Raw genomic sequence first — 20,914 nt, forward strand, 5'->3', positions numbered from 1 at the left:
CAGTACGGGGATCTGGGTGAGTACGGGGATTGGGGGAGAGGGGGTGTCACTGCTTGGGGGGTGGGGCTCCTGATGGGGTCGGGTGGGAAGGCTCCTACAGGGAGGGGGTGTTGGGGAGTCCTGTAGTGGTGACAGGAATTAGTATTCCTGTTGCATGTATCCTTACAGCTAGGGATTTCGTGGCGGGGCTGCCACCACAGGATCCCTGTTGGTAAGGATCCTCATTATGCCGCAGGTGGTGTTAAGTGGACCGCTGGGTCGAAGGTGGTCAACCTTCGGCTAGGCAGTTCCACCCCCTGCTGGTACAGGAGGTGAACTGCTGTGATGCAGCCAGTTCATTGCAATGGTCATCATTTGGTGGTCCTGCACCGCCATGCTGTCACCCGTCTGACTGCCACCGCCAGAGTGGGGAGGCAGGACCGGCAGAGTCAAAATGACCCCTTATATGCCAATTATAAAGAAACAAACAGACAGTACCTCTGCCCTCTTGGCCTTTCAGTCCATGACTCTGGACTGTCAGGTAATGACATTTAAAAAATCTCTTCTCCAGATCAGGCTCCCCTTCTCATTTTAGCGAAAGCCAATGACCAAATCTTGCCAAAGTGCTGGAAAGCCATGTGAACAAGACTCTCTCAAATTGTACAGAGAATAATAATATTCTCAATCCCACCCAGACTGAGTTTAGACCAAAACATGGCACAGAAACAGCACTTCTCTCAGTAGTGGAAGTGACTAAAATGCTTCTGGATCAGGACAGCTCAGCTGCTATCATTCTCCTGCATCTCAGTGCAGCTTCTGACATTGTCAATCATGATATTCCTATTGACAGAATTAATAGTGCAGGATTTGGGGTGAGTGCCCTTGCTTGGCTCCATTCTTTTCTCAAAGGTATGACTTTTCAGGTTTTTGAGGGAAATTGCAGCTCAGACATTTTATAATTAGACTGTGGAGTACCACAAGGATCTTCTCTAAGTCCTACGCTCTTTAATTTGTATATGTGCCCATTGGCAAATATCGTCCTCCCTTTAGGGATTTCCCTAATATTATATGCGGATAATACCCAACTGGTCTATGCTATCTCTCATAATCATTGCACGTCCCCCTCCACTCTGGGTCTCTGTCTGGAGAAAGTAGTCAGGTGGATGAATGGCTTTTTTCTCAAACTAAACAGAATGAGACAGAACGTATGATTCTCTGTAATTTCCTGAATGCTTATCAGAATCTTGATTGGCCCAGATGTCTGGGCATTTTCTCCACTCCCAAGATTGCCATAAAAAGTGTGGGGGTCTGGTTAGACAATTCCCTGACCCTGTCCACCTATGTCATTAAGTTAGCAGCTATCTGACATTAGAATGCTTATGAACATTCTTAACTTCTTGCCTCCCTCATCTAAAAGAATACTGGTCCAGACAGTCACTCTTTTCTGCCTGAACTAAGTAACTTGCTATATCTTGGAGCCCCTAAGAGGATAATAAGAAAACTACAGTTAGTACAGAACTTTGATGAATTCTTTACAATATTCCAAAGTGGGAGTCTGCTTGGCAAGCCTTAATCCCTCTGCATTGGCCACTGGTGGTGCAGTGGACTAAATGTAAAGCCCTTTGTGTAGCCAGAAGGGCTCTTCATGGCAAAGGTCCAGAGATTTCTGGACAATTAATTACTCCTCATATCCCGGGAAGAGCTCTCAGATTGACTGATGATGAAACCGATCTTCAAAAAAGCCAAAAGCGGTGGTTGCTCGTTTAGGTTCAATGCTTCCAAATTCTGGAATTCATTACCTCTCCCCTACGATCAACTGAGGTGGAACCTCGTTTTTGCAAAAGGGTAAAAACCTGTCTTTTCAACTGCAGTCCATCCTAGTGCCCATGGCTTAGCTTTCTTCGAACTGAATAGCGCTGGGACACCTAAAGGCAGCCATGCACACTACAAGTGCTCCAGTATTGTATATTAAAGTATGTTCCCATCGCCATCGCAGTGGTGTGAGCTGGCCCTGTGTAGTTCTCATTGAAGTACTCTAGGAGAGTGGGATGAGGTTGCTTCTAATTTACCACTACAGGGAGCACGAAGCTAGGGTATGTGCGTAGGATCCTCGGTACTATGGCGGTCATTACAACATTGGCGGTAAATGCCGCTTACCACCGTGCAGAAGACAGCCAACACACCGCTGCGGCCGCGGAAAACCGGCACAGCTATTATGACCCACAGCACGGAATCCGCCAAAATTCAGACACCCAGTGACAAACTGGCGAAAACCAAACCTCCACTGTCACGCCAACAGAAATACACCCACACTATCACGACACACGAATCCACACGGCGGTCTTTCAACAGCGGTATTCCATTGGCGGGACACACCGCCACGCTCCAAATACACACATATCTCCAAAACACAGCCACATTGGACAATTCCAAATACACACACCTGATACACATACACACACCACACCCACACATCCAATACAATATAAAACACACACCCACATCACCAACAAACCCCTACGACCAAATTTCACGAACGAAGGCCAGAGAGAGACACCACCATCAATAATACTAGCATCCACAGGCACACAACACCATCAGCCATATAACTTCCACACACCTCACACTACACACCACTACATATCAGCACACTTATCACCCCACACACCACCCCACACATCACCTACACCACCCCATGGCACGGCAAAGACACCCCAGGTTCTCGGAGGAGGAGCTCAGGGTCATGGTGGAGGAAATCGTCTGGGTCGAACCACAGCTATTCGGATTACAGGTGCAGCACACCTACATTGCAAGGAAAATGGAGCTATGGTGAAGAATAGTGGACAGGGTCAACGCAGTGGGACAGTACCCAAGAAATCGGGAGGACATCAGGAAGAGGTGGAACGACCTACGGGGGAAGGTGCGTTCCGTGGTCTCAAGACACCACCTTGCGGTTCAGCGGACTGGCGGCGGACCCCCACCTCCTCCCCCACAACTAACAACATGGGAGGAGCAGGTCTTGGCGATTCTGCATCCTGAGGGCCTCGCAGGAGTAGGTGGAGGAATGGACTCTGGTAAGTCAAATCTTAACTTTTACATCCCCCGCCCTACCTGCATGCCAGCACATACCCCCACCCTCACCCTTACCCTCACCCCCATCACTCCAACTCCTCACAAATGTCCCAATATCACAACCCACCCATCCCAACACCAAGCCCTGCATGCAATAACAACTCATGGACACACATCACTAAAGCATGGCCACTGCACATACCCATACACCCCCCTAAATCATCATCACACAAGGTCCCACACAGGAATGCAAGCACTGGGGTACACGGTCACACACCCATTGCACACCATGGCACACACAGATGTAATAAACATCCTTTTATACCCCTGCTGGACCCCTACCCAACGTCACCGGACAGGAGGGTCCACAAATGTCCACACCACCAACAGAAGAGGCCCACAGTGATGACAGCACCTCTGTCCAACTGGATCTAGATGATCAGCCCGGCCCATCTGGGACCTCTGGACAGTAGGTTCCCCACACCCAGTCACAGGCCACCACAGAGCGACACCCCTCTGGAAACACCAGCACAGCACCCACCCAGCGGGCCCATACCTACGTCCCCAGGACATGTCAATCAGCAGTGTGTCCACCACTACAGGGAACCCAGGCTAACCCACCACCCCAACAACAACAGGGACCTGGGGGCAGTGGTAGTGGGCACACGGTCCAGGGGACAGAGGGTCAGAAACACAGGGGAACTGGGAGGGCTGCTGTGCGACAGGGGGCGGACAGGCCCAGGGAACCCACTATCCACAAGGCCCTCTCCTCCATCATGGGAGCCTACCACCACTCCCAGGAGACGATGGCAACGGTACTGGCCAAGTTTCAGGAGACCCAGCGCCTGCAGGAGGAACAGTATATGGGCTTCAGGGAGGAACTCAGAACCATCAATTCCACCCTGGGCACCATCGTAGGGGTGCTGAAGGTAGTACTCAACACCAGGAGGGACACTGTGGCACAACAAGGGGTCCCTGACACTAGCATGGATGATGAACTGCCCACCACCTCCGCCGGTGCTAGTGGACAGGAGGCACCACCACAGGACCACCACACCAGCACCCCACCCCCTGCAGAGGGAGAACCACCTCGCAAACGGTCCCTGAGATCCAGGAACAAGACAGAGAACGATACCAAGACCCATTCCAAGAAATGAGACAACCCTGATTGTCATCCTACTGTCCCACTTGGTCACCCTGTCCATCCTTAAACTGCCCAGCTCCACTTCCTATGCCCATTTGGACAATGCACCTGTGAGACTAATAGACTGGACTCTGCCATGGACATTCCTCCGCCATCACCCCTCACCGTTTTACAACCCTCTCCAATATTGAGCACTTAAATAAACACCCTTAAAGCACAAAACAATCTGGAGTCAGTCTGTGATTTCGGAATACTGTATTAGCAATAACTGTTGCAAAAAGCTCTTTCATGTGTAATGTTAACATACCTATGTCACACAGCTCTAGTCCATGAGGAATCGAAGCAGATGACACACTGTGGGACCCAGATCTGTGAAATTGTAAGGGAAAGTGACAACTCAGTGACCATACACTGGGTGAAAACGACAGACAGTAGAGAGGCAGTAGTGTTTAAGTACATGTAGTAGGCAGCTCTGTATTCTTACCTGTGTTTCACTGGAAATATTGCTGAATCACTGAGTTCCTATTGTCCATGTCTTCTTCCTCTGCTTCCTCGTCTTCACTGTCCACAGGCTCCACAGCTGCAACAACACCGCCATCTGGACCATCCTCCTGCAGAAAAGGCACCTGTTGTCGCAAAGCCAAGTTGTGAAGCATACAGCAGGCCACGATGATCCAGCACACCTTCTTTGGTGAGTAGAATAGGGATCCACCTGTCATATGGAGGCACCTGAACCTGGCCTTCAGGAGGCCGAAGGTCCGCTCGATCACCCTCCTAGTTCGCCCATGGGCCTCATCGTAGTGTTCCTCTGCCCTTGTCCTGGGATTCCTCACTGGGGTCAGTAGCCATAACAGGTTGGGGTAACCAGAGTCACCTGCAAATGGCGAGGACAACTGTTAGACACACACTAACCTGGAGGGATATCCCCAGACCCACACAACCATTCCCACTGACTAGCTTCCAGGTGCTCACCTAATAGCCACGCACGGTGCCTCTGGAGTTGACCCATCACATAAGGGATGCTGGTACTGTGCAGGATGTAGGCGTCATGCACAGAGCCAGGAACATGGCATTCACATGGGAGATGTACTGGTCTACCAAACATACCATCTGTACATTCATGGAATGATAACTCTTCCGGTTTCTGTACACCTGTTCACTCCTGTGGGGGGGGTACCAAAGCCAAATGTGTCCCATCAATGGTACCTATGATGTTGGGGATATGTCCCAGGGCATAGAAGGTCACCTTTCACTGTAGGCAAATGCTCCACCTGAGGGAAAACGATGTAGCTCAGCATGTGTTCCAGCAGGGCAGACAACACTGTGGACAACACGTTGGAAAACATAGACTGCAAGGAAATGGAGCACTGACAGCACCTGCACTTGAGGGGGGAATCCTGTGGGATGGCGGATAGCTGACATCAGGTCTGGCTCCAACTGGGTACACAGTTCCTGGAATGTGGCACGGTCAAGCCAGTATGTGATGATCACATGTCTTTCCTGCATTGTCGACAGGTCCACCAACGGTCGGTACACTGGAGGATGCCGCCATCTCCTCACATGTCCCAGCGGACGGTGCCTATGAAGGACAACAGCGAGCACAGGGTCAAACAACTCTGTACGTACCCACAGCTTACACAGAACACCATTCATAATATAAAAGGTGGCCTGTATGTGTGTTGAGTCTAGGCCTAGGTATGTTTGACGCAGTTGAAAATGTAGCCATGTGGGTCCCTGAAATGGCGGCTGCCTGACCTCTAAAGTGGGACAATGGGATGTGAGGTAACTGCGCTGGCATTGTACACCGTCGCGGTAGGCGGTCGAAGACCGCGGCGCAATTCTGCATTGGTTAACATTGGACCCTATGGGTCCCAGGAGCCAATGACAATGTACGCCCGTTGTGACGTTACGCACCGCCGCAGACGTGACTGCCATTTTCTAACACTTCAATCACTCGATACCTGATCTTCGACAGGAGAGGACCTACACTGCAAGTGCTGCTGTGACCTTGGTCTGGAAGAGACAATGGATCGAGTGTCTGGGGAAAGGGCCCCTGCCTTCACATCGGAGGAGTTGGAGAAACTCATGGATGGGGTCCTCCCCTAGTACACGCTACTCTACGGTCCTCCAGACAAACAGGTAAGTACACTGGGAGCATGCTGTATGGGATATGCCTTTGTGTAGAGGGGTGGATGTAAGAAGGAAGGGGGGAGAGTGTGGCGTGCATGAAACGACGGTGAGAGCATGTGCCACATGGTAAGGGCAGGGATGTGGGCCAATCACTTTGACGGTGCAGCTGGTAATAACTTTCTCTTCCCCCTACAAATCATGTAGGTCAACGCCCACCAGAAAAAATATATTTGGCGTGCCATTGCCAAGGATGTCCAGACCCTGGAGGTCTACCACAGACGGAGCACCCACTGCCGGAAAAGATGGGAGGACACTCGCCGCTGGAGCAAGAAGACAGCGGAGGCTCAGTTGGGGATGGCCTCCCAACGTGGGAGGGATGCCCGTCGCACCATGACCCCCGTGATGTTCAGGATCCTGGCGGTGGCGTACCCGCAGTTGGATGGGCGCTTGAGGGCATCACAGCAGCCACAAGGGGGTGAGTACACTTGCATTCTGCTGATTTTGCATGCAGTGGAGGTGTCTGGGTGGGGAGGTGGGCTGTGGGTTTCCCCTAGGCCAGGGCGAGTTCCGTAGGCAAGGTCCCTCCGTAAGGCAGGCCATGTGGCTCCACACCGCACCTCTGCAGAGTGCCAAGTACACCTAGTCATGCCACTGTCTCATCCATGTGTGCAGATGTCGTCAATAGCCTAGTAGGCCATTTCCCAGGAATTGAACAGTGGAGGGGCCCAAGAGCGCGCGTAGTGCAGGGGGCTTCTGTGTCTGTCGTGTCCGCCAACGGTAGCGGTAATACATGCACTCAACATGTCTCTCTTCTGTCGTCCCCCCTTTTCATGGTCTCCCTGTTTTTGTGTGCATTAGCATCATCAGGCGGAGGAGCAGTGGCACCGGAGCACGAGGGGGCTGCATCCCACATGGCCATGGAGGGCCACACTATGGAATCGGACTTCACGGAGGGCGAGGGGAGTTCCACAGCGGGGACAGGAGCTGAGACCAGTGACACGGACTCGTCCTCTGATGGGAGCTCCCTTGTGGTGGCGGCAAAATATGTGCCCCCCCCATCTACGGGTACAGCCGCCACCCCCCCTTCCAGCACTGCCCTCCCAGCAGCCCCTCAGCCTTCGCCCCGTGCCCGCTCACCCGGGAGGGTGGGCATCACCTTCGCCCCAGGCACCTCAGGCCCTGCCCCAGTCACCCCTGCTGCCCTCAGTGAGGAGGCCATTGACCTCCTCAAGTCCCTCACTGTTGGGCAGTCTACCATTTTGAATGCCATCCAGGGTGTAGAAAGGCAGTTGCAACAAACAAATGCATTCCGGGAGGGCATTCATTCTGGTCAGGCGGCCCTTCAGCGAGCTTTTCAGACTCTGGCCTCAGCACTGATGGCAGCCATTGTCCCTGTATACCCTCCACCTTCCTCCACCCAGACCCAATCCCCTGTACCCCAGCCTATCCCAAGCACACCTACAGACCAGCATGCACACACGTCAACACACAAGGGATGCTCAGGCAAACATAAGCACATCACATCCCACAGGCAGTCACGCAAGAATCACACACATGCAGACACACCAACATCCACTGCCTCCACTGCGTCCCCCTCCTCCTCGTCTCCCTCCTCCCTCCCAGTCTCGTCACACTCACACCTGCATGCACTACCTCTACAGCAACTATTACTATTACCATCACCAGCACCCCCACCACCACACCTCGCTCAAGTGCAGTCACCACCCCACTTGCATTCACACGTCCCCTGTGTCCTCTCCCAGTGTGTCTGTGATGCCCCCCAAGATACACAAACGCAGGCACACACCCACCCAACAGCCATCCACCTCACGACAGCCTCCAGCGCATGCACCTTCACCCAAAGGCAGCAAACGGACACCTCCTACAACCACAACCTCTTCCTCCACTCCCAAACCCCCTCCAGCTACCCGTCCCAGTGTCTCCCAAAAACTTTTCCTGTCCAACCTTGACCTCTTTCCCACACCTCCCCCACCCCATCCGTCTCCTAGGTCCTGCACTAGCACCTCAGCCACAACATCTCTGGGACCAGTGGTGCATGTAGTCACCGGAATCTGGAGTGCACCGGCCACCAGGGCAGCCAGTGTGGCACAGAGCCACAGCACAGACAGTCCCCCACCTGTGAAGCATCAGAAATTGTCCAGTGCCTGGCGGGAGAGGGGGAAGACTCCAGCCACCAAAGCCGCTTCCAGGGGTACAGGTGGGAGTGTGGAGTCAGCTGCGACACCTTACAAGATGGGGAAGGGGCACAAGAAAGTAAGCAAGTATGGGAAGAGCAGCACGGCGGAGAAGACCGCCATCATCCCCGCTGCCCAGGAGGCCATCGCCATCATCCCCGCTGCCCAGGAGGCCACCTCCAGCACCAGCCCAGCTGCCCAGGATGCCACCGCCAGCACCAACCCAGCTGCCCAGGAGGCCACCCCCATCATCACAGCTGCCCCGGAGGCCACCGCCAGCACCAGCCCAGCTGCCCAGGAGGCCACTGCCATCATCCCAGCTGCCCAGGAGGACACTGTCAGCACCAGCCCAGCTGCCCAGGAGGCCTCCGCCAGCACCAGCCTAGCTGCCCAGGAGGCCACAGCCATCATCACCGCTGCCCAGGAGGCCACCGCCAGCACCAGCCCAACTGCCCAGGAGGCCACCGTCATCATCCCCGCTGCCCAGGAGGCCACTGCCAGCACTAGCCCATCTGCCCAGGAGGCCACCGCCAGCACCAGCCCAGCTGTAACAGAGAGGACCGCCAGCACAAGCCCTGATGGGCCATGAAGGACCGCCAGCAAGAGCCCCGCTGGGCCATGAAGGACCGCCAGCACGAGCCCCGCTGGCCATGAAGGAGCACCAGCAAAAGCCCCGCTGGGCCATGAAGGACCGCCAGCAGCAGAGTCACTGCAAAGGAGACCGCCGCTCCAAGCACCGCTGAACAGGGCACCGCCGCCTCAAGCATCGCTGAACAGGGCACCACCGCCTCAAGCACCGCTGAACAGGGCACCGCCGTCTCAAGCAACGCTGGACCTTGAGCGCCAAGGGCACTGACGCTACGTCACGTGCAGAATGAAGCACTCTGGGCACCAGGCCCCCTCCAGAACCATTGGAGAGATCAATCCACTACCTCTGTCCTTAGCAGGATGAAGCACTCTGGGCACCATGCCCCCTCCAGAACCAGTGGAGAGATCCATCCACTACCTCAGGCCTTAGCAGGATGAAGCACTCTGGGCACCATGCCCCCTCCAGAACCAGTGGAGACTGTTATCCACTTGAGAGACTGTGGCTTTGCACTCCCCAGGATTGAACAGTGGGCAAACCACCCACTGTAGAAACTTGTGAGACTGTGCCTTTGCACTCCCCAGGATACATCAATGGGCATGGAGCCCCCTCGTGGATCTGGCATTGTTCACTTAACCGGCTGAGGTGCTCCCCTTCCCTTCCCCCTGAGGTGCCTGTTTTATTTCTATCTGATGCCCCTGCAGTGTTCTCTCCGTTTTGATCGGGTATTGAGTGTGGGCCTCGCCCATGCCTTTTGGGCCCAGTGATCCACGGACTATAATGGTGGAATCCTGTCAACATCAGGGCAGTGCGCGGTCTACGGGCGACAAGAATGCGAAAACCCAACAATTTCAAGCTAACATAATTTATGCATTGTGATGATAAGACGTTGTTTAACCTTTTGGATTGCAGAGTTTAATCTTAAAGGCTTATGTTCAGCATGTATATAAATACTGTTCACATGCTATGTACTGCTGCAAGTTTCCAGACTGTGTCAGGGTGTGGTCCCCTTCTAGGGCTTTCTAGAAGCTTTCCCTGCAGCATGCCTGGGTGTGGTTTGTGGGCTGGGCCAAGACTCTATATAAGGGAGCCAGCCCAGCTCCACGTGCTCACTATTCAGAGGTCCCGGTGCAGAGCAGCAGCAACTTCCTGAGCTCCTGTTCCGGTGGCCTACTTTGATCTTCCAGGCCTCTGCCCTTCATTTACATTGGTGATCCTTAATCAAGGCGGTAAGACTGAAGTTGGGCTGGGCCCCTGACGCCGTTATCGAGGACGCTCGAGTTCTTGGCCTTATTCTTGCATGATAAACCATTTTAACTCTTGCATGTGTGAATGTGCGCTTGGGCGTTTCGTGGCATTTGCATGCTGATACTCGAATCGGCAAGACGCGCGATTCATATTTTTGTAATTTAACCCTTGATATTCATTGTGCGCTACCATTCCTTGACAGTTACATGGTGGCATTCGAATCGGCAAGATGTGCGATTCATGTTCTTGTGATTTAACCTTTGATATTCATTGTGCTCTACCATTCCTTGACAGTTACATGGTGGCATTCGAATCGGCAAGACGCGCAATTCATGTTCTTGTGATTTAACCCTTGATGTTTATTGTGCGCTACCATTCCTTGACAGTTTCATGGTGGCATTCGAATCGGCAAGACGCGCGATTCATGTTCTTGTGATTTAACCCTTGATATTCATTGTGCGCTATCATTCCTTGACAGTTACATGGTGGTATTCGAATCGGCAAGATGTGCAATTCTTTCCTCGTGTTTAATTAATGTTATTCATTGTAAGCCACCATTCCTGGGCAGTTACATGGTGGTATTCGAATCGGCAAGACGCGCGACTCTTTCCTCGTGTTTAATTCATGTTATTCATTGTACGCCACAGTTCCTTGGCAGTTACATGGTGGCATTCGAATCGGCAAGACGCGCAATTCTTTCCTCGTGCTTAAAATTTTTATTCATTGTGCTCTACCATTACTTGGCAGTTACATGGTGGCATTCGAATTGGCAAGACGCGCGATTCTTTCATCGTGCTTAATTCATGTTATTCATTGTGTGCTTCCATTCTAAGGCATTTACTTGGAAGTTTTCGAGTTGACAAGTCACGTGATTTATTCCTCAAATCTATGTGGTGTTATTCATGGTGCACAATCCTTCTATGGTGTTTACTATCTATGTGAAAATCTGCAAAGTGCTCAAATTCATGTTCCGACAATTTGAGAAAATTACGCTGGATGCTGTTTTTTTCCAAATTTGATTTTGATATAACCTTCCGGCCTGGTAAAGATAATCGCAAAGCTGACGCCTTGTCCCACCAAGAGTCTACCACGTTGCCTGCAGTTCAAACCTCCAGAGCTATCATTGCTCCCGACAAATTCCTATGTATCATAAAGACTGAAGATTTCTTTGAAGACATCCGCAATTCTTTCACTGTTCAGAAATGGCAGACATGGGCCCAAGCAGATCCCAAAAGGTCAATCAAGCAAGGACTACCTTTTCATGACGCTCGTTTGTTCGTGCCCACTACCAAACTTCGCAAGATAGTGTTTCATTGGTTGCATGTTATACCTACGGCAGGTCACCCAGGTACTCCTAAAACTCTTGAATTAATCCAACGCTATTTTTGGTGGCCTACCCTAACAAAAGATGTAAAAGCAATGGTAAACAGCTGCAAAGTCTGTGCTCGTACTAAAACAAGTCATTCAAAATTGAAAGGGTTGTTGCATCCACTCCCAACACCAAGTCTTCCTTGGGAGCACATTTCTTTAGACTTCATTCTGCCAGTGGTTCAACAGCATTCAGTAATTCTGGTGGTAGTAGATAGTCTCACGAAATATGGACATTTCATTGCCTGTAAGAAAGTGCCCACCTCCAGTGAACTGGCAACTATTTTACTGAATAGAGTGGTTCGTTATCATGGACTGCCAAAAATTATCCTCTCCGATCGGGAGTCACAATTTGCCTCCAATTTCTGGAAGACATGGTGTAAAACACTCCAAGTGACATCTACACCACCAGCCTCAAACAGATGGTCAAACGGAGAGATTAAATCGGACTCTGAAGCCATACCTACTTGTTTACACTGAAAAAGCACTTCATTCTTGGACATCAATGCTCTAGTTAGCTGAGTTAGCCTACAATAACTCATTCCACACTTCTACTGGTGTTACGCCCTTTTTTTGGTTTGTTTGGCTATCATCCTGACACCTTGCCCATAACAATCCCTCAAGAAAGTTCTCTTACTCCAGCTGTGTCAGAAACCATTCAACATTTGCATCAAACCCAGAAATTGATTCAACAGCATTTAGAAAAGGCCAAACAAAAATACAAAAAGCATTATGACAAGAAACATTGTGAGGGACCGCATTATCAACCAGGTGGCAAAGTGTGGCTTTCCACAAAATATATAGACTTCAAAAAGAAGCACATGTTTAACCCCAAATTCATAGGTCCTTACACTGTTCTTCAGCAAATCAATCCTGTGACCTATAAACTGTAATTGCCAAGGTCATTACGGATTCATCCAGTATTCCATACTTCCCTCTTGAAAAAAGCAGTCCAGAAGGTCCGCCCTCATCCAGCTCCAGTTCTCGTACAGGGAGAAGAAGAATAGGAAGTCAAGAAAGTGTTGGATTCTAAACTGAGAGGGCGTAACCTATGGCACTTAATCTCATGGAAAGAATATGGCCCTGAAAGTAACTCATGGATTTCCGCACCTGATATCCATGCTCCAGTACTTGTGAGGTGTTTTCATCGTCTCAATCCAGACAAACCTGGCCCTAGAGTGCGTCTGGGAGAGGGGAGTACTGTCAACATCAGGGCAGTGCGCTATACGGGCGACAAGAATGCAAAAACCCAACAGTTTCAAGCTAACATAATTTATGCAGTGTGATGATATGACGTTGTTTAACCTTTTGCATTGCAGAGTTTAATCTTAACCCCTTAGCTGCTGGGCCTTTACCCCCCCAGTGCTGAGCCCTTTTTTGGCTATTTGGGGTAGTTCGCGCTTAGGGCTTCATAACTTTTTGTCCACATAAGCTAACCACGCCAAATTTGCATCCTTTTTTTCCAACATCCTAGGGATTCTAATGGTACCCAGAGTTGGTGGTTTCCCCTGGAGGAGACCAAGAAAATAGCCAAAATACAGTGAAAATTTAGTTTTTTCCAAAAAAATGGGAAAAAAGGGCTGCCGAAGAAGGCTTGTGGTTTTTTCCCTGAAAATGCCATCAACAAAGGGTTTCTGGTGCTGAAATCACTATCTTCCCACCTTTCAGGAACGGGCAGACTTGAATCAGAAAACCAAATTTTTCAACACAAATTTGGCATTTTACTGGGACATACCCCATTTCTACTATATTTGGTGCTTTCAGCCTCCTTCCAGTTAGTGACAGGAATGGGTGTGAAACCAATGCTGGATCCCGGAATGCTAAACATTTCTGAAAACTAGACAGAATTCTGAATTCAGCAAGGGGACATTTGTGTAGATCCTACAAGGTTTTCCTACAGAAAAAAACAGCTGAAATAAAAAAGTATTGAAATTGAGCTGAAAACAACAGCCATTTTTCTTTATGTTTTACTCTGTAACTTTTTCCTGCGATGTCAGATTTCTGAAAGCAATATACCGTTTTGTCTGCTGGACTCTTCTGGTTGCGGGGATATTAAGGGGTTGTAGGTTCATCAAGAACCCTAGGTACCCAGAGCCAATAAATGAGCTGCACCCTGCAGTTGGTTTTCATTCTATACTGGGTATACAGCAATTCATTTGCTGAAATATGAAGAGTGAAAAAGAGGTATCAAGAAAACCTTTGCATTTCCAAAATGGGATCAAGATAAGGTTTTGAGGAGCAGTGGTTATTTGCACATCGCTGAATTCCGAGGTGCCCATACTAGCATGTGAATTGCAGGGCATTTCTCAAATAGACGTCTTTTTTACACACTCTCTTATATTTGGAAGGAAAAAATGTAGAGAAAGATAAGGGGCAATAACACTTGTTTTGCTATTCTGTGTTCCCCCAAGTCTCCCGATAAAAATGATACCTCACTTGTGTGGGTAGGCCTAGTGCCCGCGACAGGAAATGCCCCAAAACACAACATGGACACATCCTATTTTTTTTATAGAAAACACAGCTGTTTTTTCCAAAGGGCCTACCTGTAGATTTTGGCCTCTAGCTCAGCCGACACATAGGGAAACCTACCAAACCTGTGCATTTCTGAAAACTAGAGACCTAGGGGAATCCAAGGAGGGGTGACTTGCGGGGCTCGGACCAGGTTCTGTTACCCAGAATCCTTTGCAAACCTCAAAAAGTGGCTAAAAAAACAAGTTTTCCTCACATTTCGGTGACAGAAAGTTCTGGAATCTGAGAGGAGCCACAAATTTCCTTCCACCCGGCGTTCCCCCAAGTCTCCCGATAAAAATGATACCTCACTTGTGTGGGTAGGCCTAGCGCCCGCGACAGGAAACGCCCCAAAGCGCAACGTGGACACATCCAAATTTTTAGAAGAAAACAGAGGTGTTTTTTGAGAAGTGCCTACCTGTAGATTTTGGCCTCTAGCTCAGCCGGCACCTAGGGAAACCTACCAACCCTGTGCATTTCTGAAAACTAGAGACCTAGGGCAATCCAAGGAGGGGTGACTCGCGGGGCTCGGACCAGGTTCTGTTACCCAGAATCCTTTGCAAACCTCAAAAAGTGGCTAAAAAAACAAGTTTTCCTCACATTTCGGTGACAGAAAGTTCTGGAATCTGAGAGGAGCCACAAATTTTCTTCCACCCGGCGTTCCCCCAAGTCTCCCGATAAAAATGATACCTCACTTGTGTGGGTAGGCCTAGCGCCCGCGACAGGAAACGCCCCAAAGCGCAACGTGGACACATCCAAATTTTTGGAAGAAAACTGAGGTGTTTTTTGAGAAGTGCCTACCTGTAGATTTTGGCCTCTAGCTCAGCCGGCACCTAGGGAAACCTAGCAAACCAGCACATTTTTGAAAACTAGAAACCCAGGGGAATCCAAGATGAGGTGACTTGTGGGGCTCGGACCAGGTTCTGTTACCCAGAATCCTTTGCAAACCTCAAAATGTGGCTAAAATACCACGTTTTTCACACATTTCGGTGACAGAAAGTTCTGGAATCTGAGGGGAGCCACAAATTTCCTTCCACCCAGCGTTCCCCCAAGTCTCCCGATAAATATGATAACTCACTTGTGTGGTTAGGCCTGGTGCCTGCGACAGGAATAGATCACACAACGGTCAATGTTGGTACTTACGTGAGGCAGCTGTTGACCCTGGGGTGATCCATTCCTGACACAGGCAATAGGTGTAGGCACTCAAGTGGGGTAGTGTTTTTATCAGGACGGGTGAGGAGTCACTGGGTGGTAGGAATGTTGTGGATCCCAGCATATTCCTGTAGTTTGTGTGACAGAAATGCGAGAAAAATAGAGTTTTTTTTCAACATTTCAGCTTTGCAGGGTATTCTGGGTAAGAAAACTTTGGGGAATCCACACAAGTCACACCTCTGTGGACTCCCCCGAATGTCTAGTTTCCAGAAATGTTTGGGTTTAGTGTGTTTCTCTATATGGCCGCCGAATCCAGGACCAAAAACACAGGTGCCTGCCTTACAAAACCAGTTTGTTTTGCCATAGACAATTTTGATGTCTCCACAATATGATTTGGGTGGTGGAATTTGGGGCGGAACTAAATTGGTGAGCTCCCAAGAGAGCACTCTCTCTCTGCTTGCCGCCGCATTCACCTGCTCTCTGGGTTGGCCTAACCCACTATTACCCAGTTGCACGAACAGCTTGCGAAGGGACAGCAGGACTGTCCTCATCACCTCCCTCATAATGTACTGGAAGAGGAGTTTTCGAATGGGACTCCTCTGACTGAAAAATCACTCCCAGAGTCTGCGCCATTGTCCTATCCCTCAGATGCTGTCTCAGTATCTGATGTCTCAGTCTCTGATCCTATGTCAGAGCGGTCCTCTATAACCCGAGTGCAGGCAGCAGTCATCCATCAAGATGCCATCTCTGCTATTGGCTAAACTGTTGCTCTAAAACACTAGCCTACGTAGACAGTCACAAAATCGATGGTGTGTGTGAGATACGTGCAACAGTAGAGGCCACCTTACCTGCGCTTCTTCCCTCAATCAGCACGTACTTTCAAGACACTCAAAAAACACCTTGTCACATACCATTCGTCACAGTCTTTAGCACCTCCTGCGCCCAGTCCAACAATCATTATTGGTGCTCCCACTCCCTCCTCCTCGGATTCCCTCATTACCACCCAGCAAAAGTGCCCTTCATCTCTCCATAGACTTTACTAATGTACTCAGCTATTTACATAAAATACAGATGTGCTCTTTGCAGTAGGCATATAAACCTTCTGCGCTTCTTTATGGCACTAAAACTGCCACTAGACAAGTCGGACCCTTTTCCCCCCAGGGAAACCACACACATATTGACAAAAGTGATGTATATATGACAGCCAACCACCTGAAACTCAACTCAAGCAAAACCGAAATAATCCTCTTTGGCCCTCACCAAAAAAACCTGGGACCCCCCATGGTGGCCCACCACGCTAGGCCCTGCACCCACCCCCGCCAACTACGCACGCAACCTCAGCATCATCCTAGACTCCTCCCTCTCTATGACCCAACAAATCAACGCTCTTACCTCCTCATGCTTCAACAAACTCCGTATACTGAAAAACATTCAAATGGATCCCCACAGAGACCAGAAAAACTGTCACTCACGCACTCATCAGCAGCAGGCTTGATTACAGAAAAGCCCTCTACGCCGGCACCACTCTAAAACTCAAGTTCAAACTACACGCATCCAGAACTCAGCAGCACGACTCATCCTCGACCTCCACCGACACGAACACATCTCTCCACACCTCAAATCCCTCCACTGGCTCCCCATTGACAAAAGGATCACCTTCAAGATCCTCATCCTCACACACAAATCACTCCACAACACAGGCCCTGCCTACCTCAACGAGAGTCACCTTCCACACCCCCACACGAAACGTCCGTTTAGCTGACCTCTCTCTCGCCTCTGACCCCCGCATCACCGGGGGCAGATCCTTCTCCTACATTGCACCCAAAACATGGAACGCACTCACAACCCACATTCGCAAGACCCAAAACCTACTTCTTTTCAGGAAGGGCCTCAAAACCTGGCTTTTTGAACAGTGAACCTCCTAGCCCCTTTCCCTCCCCCCCATCCCCCCCCCAGCACCTTGAGACCCTCACAGGTGAGTAGCGCGCTTTATAAATCTCTTTGATACAGATCTACCTATATATATATATATATATATATAAATATATATCTACATAGATATATCTATAGATATATCCATGTACCTAGATATATCTATCTACATAGATATATATATATAGATATATACATATATTTTTTTTTAGTTATTGTATGGTTTCCTTGGGGGCCAAAATGGCCCCCAGGGAAACCCTACAACATCTAAAAAAAAAATTGCCCCCACAGGGGGTCACCCTGCCCACGGGCGACCCCCTGTCATTTCATTTATTTATTTTAATATTTAAAAAAATAATAATAATAATCCCCTGGGGGGGGGGGGGGCGCGATCGCGCCCCCCCCCCCCCCCCCAGGGGGCACCTACCTTTTTTTTTTTTTAAGAAAATTATGCCGGGGGGGGGCGGCCCGTTTTCCGGGGGGGGGGCTGCCCCCCAAAAGTGAAATCCTTGGTGTCTAGTGGGGTTTCCTGGCCCCCGATCGCAGCTGTGCTGCGATCCGGGGCCAGGAAACCGTTTCAGAAGGCCTCATAAGAAAGGGGAGACTCTCCCCTTTCTTACGAGGCCTTCTGAAACTGTTTCTGGCCCCCGATCGCAGCTGTGCTGCGATCGGGGGCCAGAAACAGTTTCAGAAGGCCTCATAAGAAAGGGGAGAGTCTCCCCTTTCTTACGAGGCCTTTTCAAAATGTTTCCTGACCCCCCCGATCGCAGCTGTGCTGCGATCGGGGGAGCCAGGAAACCTGAAAGTGTTTCCTGGCCCCTGATCGCAGCACAGCTGCGACCGGGGGCCAGGAAACACTTTCAGGAAGGCCTCGTAAGAAAGGGGAGACTCTCCCCTTTCTTACGAGGCCTTCCTGAACGTGTAAAAGGCCGTTTTCCCCATGAAAGCAGGAAGCGGCCGCAAGGCTGCTTCCTGCTTTCATGGGGAAAACACCTTTGCAACGTCAGCGCGCCTTGCGGCGCGCTGACGTCACAAAGGGGCGGGTGGGGGGCGGGGGGAGACACGGTAGCTTCCGTGTCTCCCGGGGGGGGAAAAAAAAATCCTCGGGTGCGACGCACCCGAGGATTTATTAATGCCCTTCCTGGTGTCGGCCACTGGTCGTGACCCGCACCAGTGAGGGTGTGTGGGCGTCGGCCAGTGGCCGACGCCCGCACTTAAGAGGTTAAAGACTTATGTTCAGCATGCATATAAATACTGTTCACATGCTATGTACTGCTGCAGGTTTACAGACTGTGTCAGGGTGTGGTCCCCTTCCAGGGCTTTCTAGAAGCTTTCCCTGCAGCATGCCTGGGTGTGGTCTGTGGGCTGCACGTGCTCACTATTCAGAGGTCCCGGTGCAGAGCAGCAGCAACTTCTTGAGCTCCTGGTCCGGTGGCCTACTTTGATCTTCCAGGCCTCTGCCCATCATTTACATTGGTGATCCTTAATCAGGGCGGTAAGACGGAGGTTGGGCTGGGCCCCTGACCATGTTATTGAGGACGCTCGAGTTCCTGGGCCTAATTCATGCATGATAAACCATTTAAACTCTTGCGCGTGTGAATGTGCGCTTGGGCGTTTCGTGGCATTTGCATGCAGATACTTGAACTGGCAAGACACGTGATTCATGTTCTTGTGATTTAACCCTTGATATTCATTGTGCGCTACCATTCCTTCACAGTTACATGGGGGCATTCGAAGCGGCAAGACGCGCGATTCATGTTCTTGTGATTTAACCCTTGATATTCATTGTGCTCTACCATTCCTTGACAGTTACATGGTGGCATTCGAATCGGCAAGAGCGTGATTCATGTTCTTGTGATATGACCCTTGATATTCATTGTGCGCTACCAATCCTGGGCAGTTACATGGTGGTATTCGAATCAGCAAGACGCGCAATTCTTTCCTCGTGCTTCATTCAAGTTATTCATTGTACGCTACCATTCCTTGGCAGTTACATGGTGACATTTGAATCGGCAAGGTGTGCGATTCTTCCATCATGCCTAATTCATGTTATTCATTGGGTGCTACCATTCTTTGGCAGTTACATGGTGGCATTCGAATTGGCAAGACGCGCAATTCTTTCATCGTGCTTAATTCATGTTATTCATTGTGCGCTTCCATTCTAAGGCATTGACTTGGAAGTTTTCGACTGAGCATCCTGTGTTTGGGGTTGTTTTCTGAGTGAAATGCACACGGGAGCTGTCAACTAACCGAGCCAGAAGTGGATTGTAAGGCACAGAAGATTTAAATGCAGAGAAATGCTCACTTTCTAAAAGTGGCATTTCTAAAAAAGTAATATTAAATCAAACTTCACCAGTCAGCAGGATTTTGTATTACATTCTGGCCATACTAAATATGACCTTGTTTCTCGTTTGAGATCAGAATCTACCACTCAAACAGTATATGTGGGTAGCCCTAATGTTAGCCTATGAAAGGAGCAGCCCTCACAGCAGTTTAAAAGGAATGTAGTAGTTTTTAGACTACCAGGACATATAAACTACACAGGTACATGTCCTGCCTTTTCCCAACATAGCACCCTGCATTATGGGTTACCAAGGACCTACCTTAGGGGTGACTCATATGTAGAAAAAGGGGAGTTTGGGGCTTAGCAAGTACTTTGAATTGTGAGGTCGAATTGGCAGTGAAACTGCACACACAGGCCTTGCAATGGCAGGTCTGAGACATGGTTAAGGGGCTACTTAGGTGGGTGGCACAACCAGTGCTGCAGGCCCACTAGTAGCATTTAATCTACAGGCCCTGGGCACAGGTAGTGCACTTTACTAGAGACTTATAAGTAAATTAAATAAGCCAATTGAGTATGAGCCAATGTCACCATGTTTTAAGGGAGAGAGCATATGACCTTTTGCACTGGGTAGCAGTCCTAAAAATAGCAAAAACAGTGTCCAAAAAGTGGAGAGAGGCAGGCAAAAAGGTAGGGGTGGCCACCCTAAGGCTGTCAGGTTAAACAAGGGGAGAAGCATACATATTCCACAATAGGCTTCTCACTAGAGATTATCCTAAAAGAAATGTAAAAACAACTTTGAAACAAGCCTGGTATTGCTCCAGAGATGAACTATTACACACTTAAACTAGGACATCATTAGAAAGACTAGTATGTGTAACCACATTCTGTCCACAAGATAATATGATTCAGAAACTGGTGAACTAAAATTGGCACATTTTACAGAGTATTGATGACTCATTGGAACCACCTATGTTTGCCTTAAAAAAAGTTAACAGTATAAAGGCTCATCTTGTTCATTCAGCTAACAAAAATATGCCCCCTTAAAAAGTCTTACGGTTAGACATAGCCTGGTACCTCTCACCACGCTTGGACCACTATCACTGTGGAAAATGTGTAGCATGTGCCTTTACATCTGACACCAAGGCCCTCATTACGACCCTGGCGGTCGGCGGTAATTTGGGGAAAGGTGCTGCCAAGAGGCTGACGGTACCTTTTCCCAAATTATGACATTGGCGGTTTGGCTCAAGCCAAAGCGTCAATGTACCACTCCATCCACCAGGGTGCTAACGGCCTCTGGGCTGGACTTCAGTCTCCAG

The sequence above is a fragment of the Pleurodeles waltl genome, chromosome 3_1 (genome assembly GCF_031143425.1).
Source record: "Pleurodeles waltl isolate 20211129_DDA chromosome 3_1, aPleWal1.hap1.20221129, whole genome shotgun sequence".
Lineage (NCBI taxonomy): Eukaryota > Metazoa > Chordata > Amphibia > Caudata > Salamandridae > Pleurodeles > Pleurodeles waltl.